We start from the raw sequence: 14,975 nt of genomic DNA on the forward strand, positions 1-14,975 counted from the left end.
CGTGCCTCAGCATTGCCACTACTTTCCACCAGCCTTGACTTGGGGATCTTAGAGGTCCTTTCCCACCCAAACGACCCTGGTTCTGTGAAAGTGCTGGTGTCCAGGGCCGCAGCGAGTCGTTGGCTGCTGATAAATACCTGTTCTTAAGTGAGTGTGCTTGCTAGAAAGTACAACAGTGGCATACAGTAGGAAATTTGTAGGAATTACTGTTTTGATTAGATTTAAAGTCTCCAAGGAGGAATATGCCTTCCCTATAAAATCTCTTCTGCCTGCAGCTTTGGTACGGCGACTTGAGCGGCGGGACAGACAGAGCTCCGCGCTGCTCAGACAGACAGACAGACACCCGGCGTGCTGGGAGGGCTGGGGGCACGCGCCTGCGGGGCGGCACGGGGGGGACGGCAGCACGGAGCGGCTTGGCAGAGCCTGGCGGGGCAGCCCCGGCTCAGGGCGCTCCCCCAGCACACGCAGGATGTGCCTGCGGAGACCTCCGCGTGTGTTGGGGTAAGCAAGCAATCCTCGCCGCGCGGGAAGAGGCAGGCTGAACGTAGGTCAGCTGCTTGCCTGCATCACTGGAAAAACGTGTCTAAGGGCTTGTTAATGAGCCTGTGCCTAAAATCCTGTCAGGAGTGGAGTAAATCCTAACTTTAGTAGGAGGTTGTTTTTATGCTAGGGAAAAAAGACAGGTTCTAGCTGTGCATCAGTGATGTGCCAGCTCTGGCACCAAACTCAGAGCCAAATTCCAGCTAAGCTGAGCTGCAGTTTGAACACATGAAGCTGATCATCATAAACGTGATGGGGGAACCTCCTTACCCTTAATCTACCAGATAGTGCTACATTTATAACTATCTGCTGCTCTATCAGCAGTATCAAAGGTGTTTTAGCTAATACATGCTTTCGTGATGGGCCAGATGGATGTGGGCAGTCACTGAGGTTGGAGGCACCTCTGGTGATGGTCAGGTCCAGCCCCTGCCCCAGGCAGGGCACCCAGAGCCACTGCCAGGACGTGTCCAGCCGGGCTTTGAACATCTCCTAGGATGGAGGCTCTGCAGCCTCTCCCAGCACAACCTGCTCCGTGCCTGACCTCCCTCACAAACACACATTTGAGTGCAGTTTCTCGTATTTTGATTTGTGACAGGCTCCTTGTCCTGTTGCTGGCAGGAAGAGCCTGTCTCCCTCTTCCTGACCCCCCAGCAGGTATTTATGGACACCGATGGGTCCCTGAGCTGGTCACAACACCTAGCCCAGCCGCTTGCGTTCATGCACAGATGAGGTATTCCACGTTGGCTAAAGCATTTCAGCACTCTTATTTTATAAATGTGTTCCTGAAGGGGGGGACACCAGATATGACAGCATCTGACACCCTCATTCTGCCAAACCGTGAGGTGAAGCAGCCTTTTAGTTTTCCGTGTTAGGACACAAGAAAGCGATGTAATTAATGCTGTGAAAGGCTTGGTGACATCTCATTTGCAGCAGCACTCCATGACCAGGGAAAGAACTCTTCCTTATGACGCTTGGTGGTAACATATTCATCTGCCACTGTTAATTCAGCTGGTAATGCCTCCCTCCCAGGCTCCAGCATGCACATGTGTTTATTTGGTGCAAAGATTAGGTGTAATTCTTATGAAATTCTGCCTCCCTGGAGAAGCGGGGTGGTCAGGACGCTGGCTCCAAGCACTGCGGCTCTGCTCGTGCTTCCCCTTGTCCCCTCTTGCTGTGGAGCTGGGTATAAAGGAGCTCCACTTTCTGCAAAAACAGTCAGACTTCATAGAAAGTCCCAGGAATCTTTTGTGTTAGGTGTTTTGCTTCTCGCGATGCTGGGTTACAGTCCCTGTGGACCACAGATCTGAGAGAAACTTCTGATTTTGGAGACCACCCTGCCAAACGGCATAAAATAACCCCTTAGTGGATGGCAAAACGCCTCTCCGCACACAGGACACACGTGTGCTTGGTGGCTGGGGGGGCTGCCACCAGCCTGCACCCTGCCGGCTCCTGGCAGGGCTCCTCGAGGCTGAACAAAAAGAGCTGAACTTCACGGCTGTTTGCGGGTGGAATGTTCCTCCAGACCAGTTTCCGATAATGAAAAACCAAAATCTCTGCAGCAAAACACTGTCAATAATTGCCTCGTTGCCAGTAGGGAGACAATATCCAACAGAGGCACATGGCAGGATTTTTCCTAATGCCAGGGAAGATTGCGGAAGAGGAGAAATGTATGTGAAATAGGGACAAGGATTCACGCAGTCAGAGAAGACAAGAGATGATGTATCAGTGGAGCAGAAATGCAGATACGCTACATAAAAGAAAGCAGGAGCATCGATCTGCTTTCATGTCCGACAGGGGAAATACCCATCGGGTTGAGCGTGCACTTAGGAACGGTTCCCCCTTTTTGACTTATTCATACAAATGGGACACGGTCTTTTTAACTCTACAGGAAAGTTGTGCTTTGAAGATTTGCACCCGCTGAAATGAACCTTTTCAGAGCTGTTTTTCTGTCTCCTTCCCTTCTTTGAAGCCCATGCATAGGGTCTCCAAGCAGGAAGGGCATCCTGGTCTGACTGACTGCACCCAAAATAGTTTTAAAGTCTCTTTAAAAACAAGTGCTTGCTAGCCTGCTGGTGTGTGAAGCTCTATGAATTTATTATCAGAAGCATTCTCCTTCTTCGGCTGCGTTCAGCTTTCGCTGCTGGTTTGCAGCATCTCCACTTGCACTGAAAATCCGTTCCCCGGGGAAGGAGGTAAAGAGAGAGCCACCTGCGACTCCAATCACGGGGCTGTATTAATAAACGCCTCTCTCCCGGAGTCCCTCGGTCCTAAAACATTTGCAGCAGCCAACAAAGGCAAAAGCTATCTGCGAACAGAGCTGCAAGGAGATGGCACCAGCAGCCGGTGCTGGCGGCCTGAGGGACACGGAGGTGCCAGCCTGGGGCTGGGATGGCAGCGGGACACGTACCGGAGACGTGGTGGGCACCTCACAGGCACTGCCGCCTGTGCCTGGTGGGGCAGCTGCCAGGGACACGAGCAAGAAGTGCCATTGAGTGGCCATAAAACGCGAAGGTGCTGTGATGGGGAGGGCAAAGGCAGGGACGTGCACCCTGCCATCCGCGGGCGGCCGGTGGCACCAGGCTGGGCCCTGTGGCAGCAGAATGGACCCGGTGGCACCAGGCGGGGTCCGGCGGCACCCGGGCCATCTCAGCAGCAGAGCGGCTCCGCTTTCCCTGAGTCACTCTCTTGAACGAAGGCCCCAGGTTTTCTGCTGATGCAGCGCCTCGGGTATCTAAATGCTTTGTTGAACGTCTGCCCAAGTGTGCGTAAGTGCTTTCAGGTTAGGTGGCTGCTGAATTGGGTATCCTTGGACAATTATTTTCAACATAAGTACCCAAAGCTTGCTTGAGCCCTTTTCTAAGTGCTTTTTTTTTTTTTTTTTTTTTTTTTTAAACCTGGCGCTGTATCCTTATACCTGTGGTCAGAACAGTCCCAGATATATAATTATTTTAATTACATTTGCAAAAAGCACTTGCTGGACACAAAGGGCACGCATCTCCTGACTTCACTACACACGGTATTTTCTTTTAGCCTCTGGCCTCCCACCTCTCCCGGTCCCAAGCACCTGCTCGCTCGGAGCTGCAAAGCCCCCAGCCACGGGCTGGCCCACGGGCTGTTGCCCTCCACTGGTACCGCCAGTGAATTCAGCCCAAAGGCTCAGCAGGAAATGATGGCAGAAGAAATAAATAACCTTGAAGGGCCAAGAGAGAGAGAACATTGCGCGTGCGGCCACCTCCTCCACTCACTTTTGATGTAAATACACGACAAAGGTCGGTTAAGCAGGGCTGTACAAGCAGTGGGAGACACACGAGGAAGCAGAAGTGCCATGGGGGCACTCACAAACATGCTGCAAGATGCCCCAGCACAGGACTTCCCTCACACCGCCCGCAGCCCAGCACCGCAGGGGAACAGGGGAATGAGGGGACAAGGACCCTGGGCCTGGGGACACTGCCAGCTCCTGCAGCCACGCTCACGCTTCACCTGGCTAAACCACCAGGAATTTATGAGAGGCTCCAGGATCTAGGCTAGTCATCTATTTTAGCTTATTTCATCGCTATTTTTTGAACAAGATCCCACCAGCCTGCTTGTGGCACTGCATTAAAGCTTCGCACACTAAGGGCTGCTCTTGTCCCCCCAGCAAGCTGTGCTAGTGGTCCCTGGGCAGGGCGAGAGGCATCACAGCCCCGACCATCCTGCAGCGATGTGCTGAGCCGCTGCTCACCAGAGCTGCCCCACGGATGCTATCCTCAGCCTGCAGGGACAAACCCAGCATCCCGGCCCCTGGACGTGGCCCTCGGGGACGTGACCGACCGCTGGTGCTGCCCTGACCTCCCCGAGGACAAACATCTCTGCTACAGAAAATACTAATGAAAGGGCTGGGGCCGGGACGAGTAACGGAGCGATTAGTGGTGTGCATGCAGCTGAGCTTCCTGCAGATTACTTGTATTTAGACCTAATCCCCGCATTGAAAAAAATCCCAAATCTCTTCATTTTTTATGGAGTGATTATCACAGCCTCCGGAATGATTGTGTAAAAATTAATCTTGGGGGATGAGATTGGTTTTGGAGCTGCAGCGTGGTGCCAGCCAGGCGGCTGAGGCTGGTAAACAACCCTGTCCCACAGAGGGGTCCTGAGCCCACGCCGGCCCCCTCAGCATCGTGCGGTGGCACAGCAGCTCTGGTGCTGGCTCAGGATCAACGCGGGCACTGGTGGGATGTGGCAGCATCCCAGTGCCCTTGGCCCCTCTTGGCCACCCTCGCCCTTCGTTACGGGAAGGGAAGCACCTCAGCATGATGCCGGCCTCCTCGGCGCCATCAGAGGCTGCACGGTGCCCGTGTCCCCCGGCAGCCCCCGGCACGGCGGCGCTGCCCCGTCCCAGGCCTGGCTGCACGGCCACCCCAGGGCTCTGGTTCAACAAGGTGCTTAAGCGCAGCATCAGGGGTACGCGCCGTCCTGCTGACAGGCGTGATGGATCTGTAACTATTCTGAAGTGCTCCATGAATATTGCATGCGGATCCACTTATTGGAGCCTCCACTGCAGGGATACCTCGGTCTGCTCTAATAGTGGCCGTCAGGAAATGCAAGCAGGGGAAGAAGAGTTCGAGATCAGCCCTTCTCCTGCCAGCTCACGAGACAGCGGCCGGCGGGACCGGAGAGCAGTGCAGGAGGGCGCGGAGCTCCCAGCCCTTGTGCCGGGCCCTGCGGACATGGCAGGTGTGGGCTCCGACCTGGATTTCCCCCGTGTTGGATTCCTGGCCCTAAAGCAAGGCACCCGCGGGTTTGGGAAGTGAACCTGAGGAGCCACTCAGGCTGATTTTTTTGCATTAATTCACGCAGTGACATTTAGCCAGAAGTTGGAGCATATGCCTTGCTTTAATTTTGTGCATTAATCAGCAGGAGAGGGGCACATTTTAGTCTGATGTAGATGGTCACTGTTCCTTTCCCATTTACACCCATGTGGCTCCATTGATTTCATTAGGATCCGCCAGGCAGAAATGAGAGCGGAACTCGGACCCTTAATTAGGACGACTGTTACTAAAGGCGGAATGATGGAAAATAATTAACCCTGCACAAAAACACACGATGCTGAAAGGGAGAAATACATAATTTAGGAATCAGGAGGCAGTTCTGCAATATTAATTGCAGACAGCATGTCTGAGCAGCACGACATGCCGAGAGTCGCCCCGCTCGCTGTGGACACGGGCCAGCTTTGCTGCTGGGGCTGCAGGGAGGCTCCGGGAGACGCCGAGGGCTGCCGAGGCTGCTGCCGCCCGGGGAGCTGCTGCTCCTCCCCGCCTGCACCTCTTCTGGGCAGGGCCAGATGTGCTGCCTCCGCTGGTGGAGCCTCAGCCAATTTCATTAATTAAAGTTCTAATTGTGCTAAGGGAGCTTTGACCTCCAAGGAGGACCCTTGCCCTCTTTCACGAAGAAGATTGGATTATTCCTGCCTCTCCTGATTGTCAGTGCCTTCTTTCCTGCTAAAATATTCTCCCTACTTCCTAATCAAATGACTTCAAAAGGCCAAACATGGAACTTTCAACAACAGTAACAAATACGCCTATTTATTTAAACAGGCACAAGAAATAGTAATTCAATAGGCAATTTCTGGAGAGGGCTATAAATGAACACAGAAGGTCCACTTCCCTCTGACAGTGCTTTAAAGCTTGGATACTGGATTTAAGAGCTCCTTCGGTGCTTCCTTTCTCACACACAAGCAGTGCTTAGGAACCAGAGACATGCCTTGGACACTGGGGTTGTTCCCCACACCAGGGATGGGGATAACCCCGCCGGGTAGCGGGATCATTTCAGGCAGCTGCAGCAGCAGGGGCAGGAGCAGAGCCGTGCTCGTGCACATCACAGCCCAGTGGCATGTGAAGGCTGGGGTGCTCCTGGGGCCACAGCAGTGGGGCTGGGGCTCCGGCCCCTTTGGATGGGGCCGTGGGGGGCATGGGACTGCGGGGGGCACGGGGCTGCAGCACGGCTTTGCCTGCTCTGCCAGCCACTTCCCATGGGGGCTTCATGTGGTCCAGGCAGAGCCAAGCTGCAAAAGCCAAGCGTGTCCCTGGCAGGCTGCTCAGTCCGGTGGCCAGGGCGTTGTTTCACTACTGGGGGAACTTGTTTGTCACATTGCCTCCTCTGTAATTGTTGCGGGAGGGAAAGATACCGGTGAAAAATCAGTTCATGTTCATTTCCCGTACACCTGTCAGTAGCAGCACAACGGCCAAGGCGATGCCCTTGTTTCCTGCTGGCAGGTAAGAGTTACACACGGAGGAGGGAAGGCGCTGCAAGGCAGCGAGCTCCCTGCAGCCCCAGCCCCAGCCTGGGCTGAGCCCTCGGGTTGTTACCCCACGAAGCAACCACAGCAGGAGGGCTGCCCCTGCGCCTCCCTTCCTTGACTTAGGTGCCCGTCTGTAGGACAGATACGCACTTGCAGACTCTCACAGTGAAAAGCCACGCGGTGTGTGAAAGCTGGCCTTGGTTTGTGGCCGGGCAGGAGTCTCGGCTCCCATTGACCTCCTGCTCGCAGAGAAAACGTCGAGGATAGTGCAGGAGTGGAGCTGCAGACGAACCAAGAAAATCCTCAGACAGACTTCAATTCTCACTGCTGTTGAAGTCAATGGGCTTCAGGAACTGAATCCCGGCAGCTGAGCAATTTAATTTGATGAGACTCTGTGCTGCTCAGCTGCCTTGCAGACCTCAGCCCGGAGACCCCGTTGTCTTTCAGGCAAACCTCAGCTTCTGAGGCCGACCCCAGCCCGGAGCTGCCCAGTCCATGCTGGGTGGGTGCACCAGGAGAAGACATCCACCATGTCAGAGCACCCCACCAGTGCTGCTCCTGTCCAGCGGTACTGGGTGCACGGCGCTTGGCCCCGGGAGCAGGCACACGAGCAGGAGCTGGGCAATGTACCTCCGTGTGAAATGTCAGCCAGCAGTCATTCGCGATAACGTGCAATAACAGGATTACGAAATTGCTTCTAAGAAAACAATTTGTCTTAGAGATTTCCTCTGCCAAGCCCTCCCGTTGCTGACAGTCCGCTGTGCCAATGGCTTTGAGGGAGCGGGGCGCCCCGATCAGCGACTGGGGGGCTGTCAGCCGGGGGCCTGGCCCTGCAGGGACCTTGGTCCTGGCACGGCGGCTCCGTGCACGTCCTGAGGAGGCAGCAGGTGCCAGGTCTCGAGCAGCTCTTGGTCCTTCCGCACCTTTCCACACCTTCTTGTTTCCAGTTGTGAGCAGCAGGCCAAACTTCACCAAGATAGAGATGTGCCCCTGCCACTAAAACATTACCTATTATCAGCCACGGCTTCTAACACATTATTTATGGCACCTCGATAGTGCAGCCAAGTGCAAAGGTGACACAAAGGAGGTGTTCAGGGTTTAGTGGCGGTGCGGCATGGCGAGCCCCGCCGTCGGGAGGACTTTGGAGCTGTGGCTGGCGCTGTTGTGGCTGTCACCGGGCACCGAGTGGTGACGGCCAGGGGCAGGGACCGCTGCTGGAGGGCGGAGAGGGACATCCCGGGGCTCCTGGTGGCACCGGGGCTGCCCCGTGGCTCGGCTGTCAGCACGGCCTGTGTCTGCCTTTGGGAAGAGGCAGGTTGGAAGAGGCGGGCAGACCGGGGGCTGACCCATAGCAGTCATCGTGGAGGCCCCGTGCTGTGGCGTGGGGCAGCTCTGGAGCCCCGTCCCACAGCCCCATACCCACCACAGCCCCGCCGGTGCCCCCGTGCCCCGTCCTTCCCCTGCAGCCTCCCCGCGGGGCTCCAGGAGGACACACGCTGCTGTCACACGGCCTCGCTTTCTTAAATACTAAATCAAGGAATTATTCCTTAAATGACTGTAATTTTATTTTCTGGCCCTAGCTAATGAGCTATTTGTGTAATGAATCATAAATTACTTAGAGCAAGATCTTTCTTTTACTTAGAATGGGTAAAAAATATGCGGCTTCTCCAGCCCGAGCGTCTGACCATGCCCACGAGGTAGTGCATTTTTCCAGCTGAACCCTCAGATATGCACAAGCCCTAATTTTGCAGATAAACAGCTTCTATTTCATTAAATGAGCTCTGCACAGAATGTTTGTCTTAGTTATTTCCAGAAAATTAATTCATAGAACTTAATCTGTTTAGCATCTGATTAATGGGATTTTTAATCACCCATAATAATGATAATAAAAGGCTTAAAGCAATAACAGAGGAAAAGGTGTGTATTTGTCTTTGCTATTCCCATTGTCCTGGCAGTCATCAGTGCTGTACAATAATTCATGATATTTGGCATTGTTTCTTTCAGACCTATTGATCAGATGAAAAAAACAGATCTCGTTTGAATCTGATTCATTTAACCATTTTTGTAAAATTACCTATTATCAGGAGAGGCTGTTTTGAAGCAAGCATTTCAGTCTCCTTGAGTCAAGACACATCTGCACTGTTCGCTCCTGTGACACAAATACCATTAAGTCCATGTCTCCAATAATTAAATGCCTGCTGCATGACACCTAAAATCATATTTGTTGTCAGCTATGGCACAGGGTACAATGGTGATGTATTATAGCATAAATCCAGCGCAAGAGTAACTGTGCTGTGGCAAAGACATTTACCTCCAGAATGTTACTCTGGTGTATATTTGACTTTTATTTTGTTAACCATCTGAAAAATGTATGTCATGCAATATGCCAAAGCAAACAATGCCCATGCTACTAAAGGCAAAAACTGCGCAGAGCAGCTGAAACCAGGTGCAATTAGCTGGAAGCAGGGAGCAGCAGCTCTAGCACGCTCCCCAAGCCCTTGCTCCGTCCCGTGGCACCCCGCGTGCTCCCGCTGCTGCGACACGGTCTGGAGGTTGGACGACTTCGTTGGAGCACGCGTGCTTCATGCCTCCCTCCTGACAGGCCTCTGGCTTTGTCCACCCTCTTCCACACCCGGCTCTTCTGTTCCCTCCCCGGCACTGCCTTCTCTCCACCATCGCACACCGCGCTCAGCCTGGCCTTCTCCGTGCACGGCACCACACATCGGGTCACCCTCGGGGCACCGCAAAGCCCCTGGGAAAGGCTCCTCCTCAGCATCCCCGCTGCCCTACATGTTTTGCTCAGGCTCTGCTGCAGGCTGTGCCTCGTGCTGCTCTGGCCATGGCCGCTCGGTCGGCGTGGGGCTGAGCAGGTCCCTTGGCTGCCTGGCTCCTCGGCCGCCCATCCCCAGTGCTGTCCTCGCGTCCCTCCCACCCGCAGATGGCCAAGTGCAGGCAGCGTCCCTGTGGGTGATCTCTGGCATGGCGGCACCAGGACACAGCACCATACAGCCCTGCCACAGCCACGTGCCCTTGGTATGCCACAAGGGGAGGCAGGAGTGTCCCTGGCACGCAGAAACAATGGCACGATGGAGAAGGACGAGTGGCTCTGGCAGCCCCCTGGCTGCTGCCGCTGGCCACGGGCACGCTGCTGTGTGCGCTGGGAGCGCTGGCACCTGCTGCGACGAGGAGCCTGCTCCCTTCGTCCCGCGGCAAGGTGAAGTGTGCGGTTTTTGCTGTGGAAGGGTGAGCCGAAGGTCAGGGCGTGGGGGCAGCCTGCCCGCTTTCTGCGGGGGGATCGATAGCCCCGGCCCTCCGCACGCGCACGCCGCTGACGGGCAGCGCGGGAGGGCTGCAGAGCGGCATGAGAGTGGCAACAGCCTCCTCTGCCTCTCGCCGGGTGCCTTCCCTCTCCCGCTCTGAAATTGGAAAGGAATGGATCGATTTTTTACTCTTTTCGGGGTGAGGGGAAATTGCAGAATGAAGATGACTTGAAAGAATTAGATGGATGGGAGTAACTGAAGCTCATCCTCCACGGGGGAGAAAAATGCAGCAAAAATGACGGTGTTAGCTATCCATCCTTCAGTCAGTGTTTTTATATGGAGGTCCATCACAGGAGTACCTGGGCGACGGGATGAGTGTGAGCTCTGCTAATGGAGGTGGCTGCGCAACTTTAATAATTCAGCACCAGCAGATACTCACAACAGGCAAAAACATTGCAACGTCCCAGAGAGCGGGCCAGCAGCTCCTCGCTCCGGGGCTGCTCCCTCCAACACCCACATCTTGGCCGGGCTGTGACCGGTCCCGTGGGGGCTCCACCAGGACTTGTTGCAGCCCTGGAGCGGCGGGGTGGCCACGGCCTGAGGAAATGTCTCCGTGGCTGCCAACCATGCACCGGAGGAGGCGTCAGTCCGGCTGGCATCACCAAGGCCCAGGAGTTGTGCAGCCACTTCCCAAGTGCATGTTTCCTCTTCTTTTTTACTGTGTTTCCATTTGCCTGCCAGTGATGGACTCTATTCCTAACTGAGGGCCAGGCGGGGTGCTAGGATAAGGGGGCTTATCCTATGCTGGGGGCACGGCTCCTTCTCCCCTCTCACACCCCAGCTCGGAGGGGCAGCGGCGGGCAGAGGGGCAGCGGCGTCCCCCTGCAGCACGCTGCTGCCCACGCAGGCTGCCGTGCACCGGCAGCCCCCCTCCCTGCAGAGCCCTTATAAATTCACAGCTTAGCAGGTTTCAGGCTGATTGCCTTTTCTCATGTTGTCTCTCTGTAAATGAGGCTTTTCACAGATGACAGATAGAGCTGCTCCTCCAGAGCATAAATCCTCAGCCAGTCCAAAGCACCGCCACAAACTATTTAACAGCTTTGCCTCCCCGCCAGCCCAAAGTTCAGCCCTGCGGATGACACAGCTGGTGCGATGATAATTCCTCATCAATTAGTCCCCACGCCTTCCCCCTGCAATGTCTGGTTACAAAGTTTGGCCTGGGTACGACCTTAGCTCCTGGGTAAGCATCGCTGCAGAGCTCTCTGCTCTCTCCTCTGGCCAGTCCCTTGCTAAACAACGCGAGGAGACAGATTCCTGCAACCCTGGCTCTGAGGTGCATTTTCCTCATCTGTCGGGTTTCCAGGAGAGCTTCTCCCCCTTCCTCCCCACCCTTGCAGGAGGTGCCACGTGCTGGCGTTGCCGACCTCTGCACCCATGGTCTCCGGGTGCGTCCCCAGCACGGCGGCCCTGCCAGCACCCAAACCCCGGCAGCACCAAACTGCCTCCTGCGGGCAGCCCCGACCCTTGGCAGCTCTGTGCCCCCAGCACCAGCACCACAACGTGCTCCTCGCGGCTCCGTGGTGCCCGGGGCTCAGCCCCCCCTCTGGGGCAGGGGCAGGGTGAGCGCCGGCCCCGCAGCCCGCGCAGGACATTGAGCTCTGTATCTCGTCACATTACAATTTACTGCCATAATTTATACGTTTCATCTTTTATTTATTGTTTGAGCGTCTTTCCTCAGGAGGATTTCAGGGTAGTTCTAGTCCCAAGGCCTATTTTTGCAGGCTTTCTGAGAGCTTTTCCCATGTTATTGGCCTCATTTATTATCTCCATTTCTCCTCTTGGTGCACGCCGATTCTCCCGGGGGTTTCAAAGCCAGCTGCCTGATGAGAAGCTGCCCGCGTAGCACCGAGGCTGTCCTGTGCAGCGCCGCGGCAGCCTGGGCAGGGTGCCTGTAGGCACAGGCTGCTGGAGGTGTGCGTCCGGCCCCACACACGGCATGGGAGGTGCTGGTACCCCACACCCCCCTGCCCACCCATGCACGCGCTGCCTTGGGCTCCGTGTCCCAGCCCACCGCGCGCCGGCGGCTTTAAGAACCAAATTGCTGTTATTTTTTTCCTGCTGCACAAGACGTACACAGCCTGATAAGAGCAGCGTATAAAAGCTCGGTAATTGTTTTATAGCAGAAAAGCGAAGCGATTTCACTTTGTCTGTGCAAATCAAGGCACTTCCCCTGGCCAGAGCTGACGAGGAGCAGAGCCAAACCCTGCGGGGTGGGGGCTAGGGGGCTACGGGGGGCTATGGGGCACTGTGGGTGCTGTGGGGTTTGTGGGAGTGTTACGGGGCTGTGGGGGCTGCAGAGATCTCACAGGGCAGCCCCACACTGAGCAGGGGCTGGAGCAGGGACAGTCAGGGACAGGGCACTTGGCAGCATGAATGGGAAGGGCAGGGAAAGGAATGGGGAGCAAATCCACAGGCAAAGTAAATTGCCGTATTTTAACTGAAATCAGTGCCGCTATGCTGATTTACACCTGTGATTATGTTGGCACAGACGTGTGACCACAAGGCACCCCGCTGCACCCCCTGCCCATACGCACAGAGCCCTGCCCAGCCCCGAGGCCCTTCCCGTGGGCGCAGGTCGGGGCATTGCGCTCCCTCCGCTGCCAGGGACCAGCAGACATCCTGCAGTGTCCTGCCACAGCCAGGGCCCGCGAAGGAAGACAAACATTTTGGAAATTATCTCCATTTTTAGAAGAGATCTGATTATCAACCTGCTCGAGAGCACGCTCACATTCCTGCCGAGGCAGGAGGCACAGCCCAATGTTCATTACTCTGCTCCCAGATGAACAGTAAGTCTCTGGAACAGTACTTACAGCCTGTAATAATATTACCGCTCGGTCTGCTACATGGTCCCTCAGTCATTTTTTCAATTAAAAAAGGACCAATGCTCTATTAACCTTTTGCCTGCTACTCCATTCTTCATACAACCGCCGGACTGAGATTGCGAGCCATGTATTAAAAAAGGCATATATTACTGTAAACCATCTCCACATTTTCTGTCATTAGAAAGATGAAGTATCATTTTTTCATTTAAAAATATGGGACGGTTTATCAAATTCACAACCTCTGAACTCGCGGTGAAATCTCTTTGTTACACGGGCAGCACAAGGTGATGCGCGCACACCCCGCTCCCAGCACCGCCGGGGCTGCGGAGGCCGGGCAGCGGCGTTTGCATTCGGGGCCGCGGGCTACTACTGCTGATGGCCTTTCCGATGGGGAATGGCATAGTCTGCTGCCAGAAGCCTTTGGCAGGAAATGTGGGCATCTCAAGCAAGCAGTATAAACAAACACATACTGCAATCAGGGCAGTGCATGGGCCCCAGCAAGGCTGCGGGTCAGAGCAGCCTCCCCAGGTATCCCCCCATGGGATGGCACCTCTCTGGGCACGGGGCTGCAGCTCCCACAGGGCCCGTGCTGGCCTCACCAGGGCCACAACACGGACGGATTTTCATTGTGCTCCCAGGCTGATTTGTAGCTTTTATTCCTTTTCTCAAGGCACCGTCTGCCGGCTGTAACTACAGAGAGCCGTCAGACAGCCGCTCGTATATAACAGTCCCAAGCCCAGTGCCCGTGGATATATCATCCCTCCGGCCCCACAACGCACCCACGGGGCTGTGCCGTGCTGGGTGTCCCTCTCTGGGGACAGCTCTGCTGCCCCACGGGGCCGGGCTCTGTGTCTGCCCCACGGCCGGCAGCGCTCCGTGCTGACAGCCAGACCCCATCACTGCCCTTGCAGGAACCGCAGAGCCCGCTTCACGGCCCTCAGGCTGCCTGCTGCCGTTCGGCTTAGCAATTTATAAATGTTTTATACACTTACCATGAGTTTGTGCTTGGCTGCTTTATAATTCCCTTGGCATCGGAGGTAAAGTATACAAATTAACTGTAAAACTTTGGAGACTTCTTCCTCTATCGACACATGGAATGTAAATTTGTGTGAACTCCTGATTTGTGCTTTCTCTTTCTGCTGACACTATGGTACCAGGTTTTTCACCCTTTTTATCGCCTGCCCTTTTTGTTGCTGTAAATTTGTGCTGGACTCCTTCACGCCAACTTGCAGCATGAAGCAATAAACATATTTTGCACAGTGGAGCTTGGCCCTGCGATGCTTTCTCCTTTAATAACACACACCTAATTTTTGAATGCACGCGTGCATTAACCCTGTGCCACCGGCCCCGCTGCTTTACCTGCTGCAGGAACGAGGAGGAACCTGCTCCTCGTCGCCCCGTGCTGGGCTGGAAGCTGTGTTCACAGGGGCCTGGCATTTCCCTGCCTCACACCTCCACGTGCCTCCACAGCCATGCCCCGGCCCCAGCTCCCTTTGCATCTTCTTTTCCATCTGATCTCTTCAAGCGTTTCCACTGATAAATCCACTGGATGCACTTTAGTGTCTTATGTATGTTTAGGTATCTTATGTATCACATATCATTTTCTTTCTTTTCCTGACTTCTCTCTGCACTCATGACTTTATAGTCCTCTAAAATACCGACCTGTAGTCCATTTCTTCTCCAAGCTGAAGACTGGCTCCAAGCCACAGCCACGGCTGTAGCCAGAAAGCTGCCCGTGCATGGGCTGCACCAGGGAAACGGTCCCGTCCCCAGGGCCATGAGCACGTGGCCGTGTCCCTTCCCGTGTCTTTCCATCTCCTTCTTTCTTTCAAACTCTGTTCCAGGGGCTCACTTAACGGCCCTGGCGAAAGTGGCCCCATCTGAGGGGTGAGGAGGTGCCAGTAATCAGCGTGCAACAACGTGTGCAGCAGCAGGAGACGGATATATCTTTCAGGCAGAAACATCAGGGCAAGCCCCCTTTTAAATTAAATGCACCACAAGACCTTTAGTGCCGAT

The sequence above is a fragment of the Oxyura jamaicensis genome, chromosome Z (genome assembly GCF_011077185.1).
Source record: "Oxyura jamaicensis isolate SHBP4307 breed ruddy duck chromosome Z, BPBGC_Ojam_1.0, whole genome shotgun sequence".
Lineage (NCBI taxonomy): Eukaryota > Metazoa > Chordata > Aves > Anseriformes > Anatidae > Oxyura > Oxyura jamaicensis.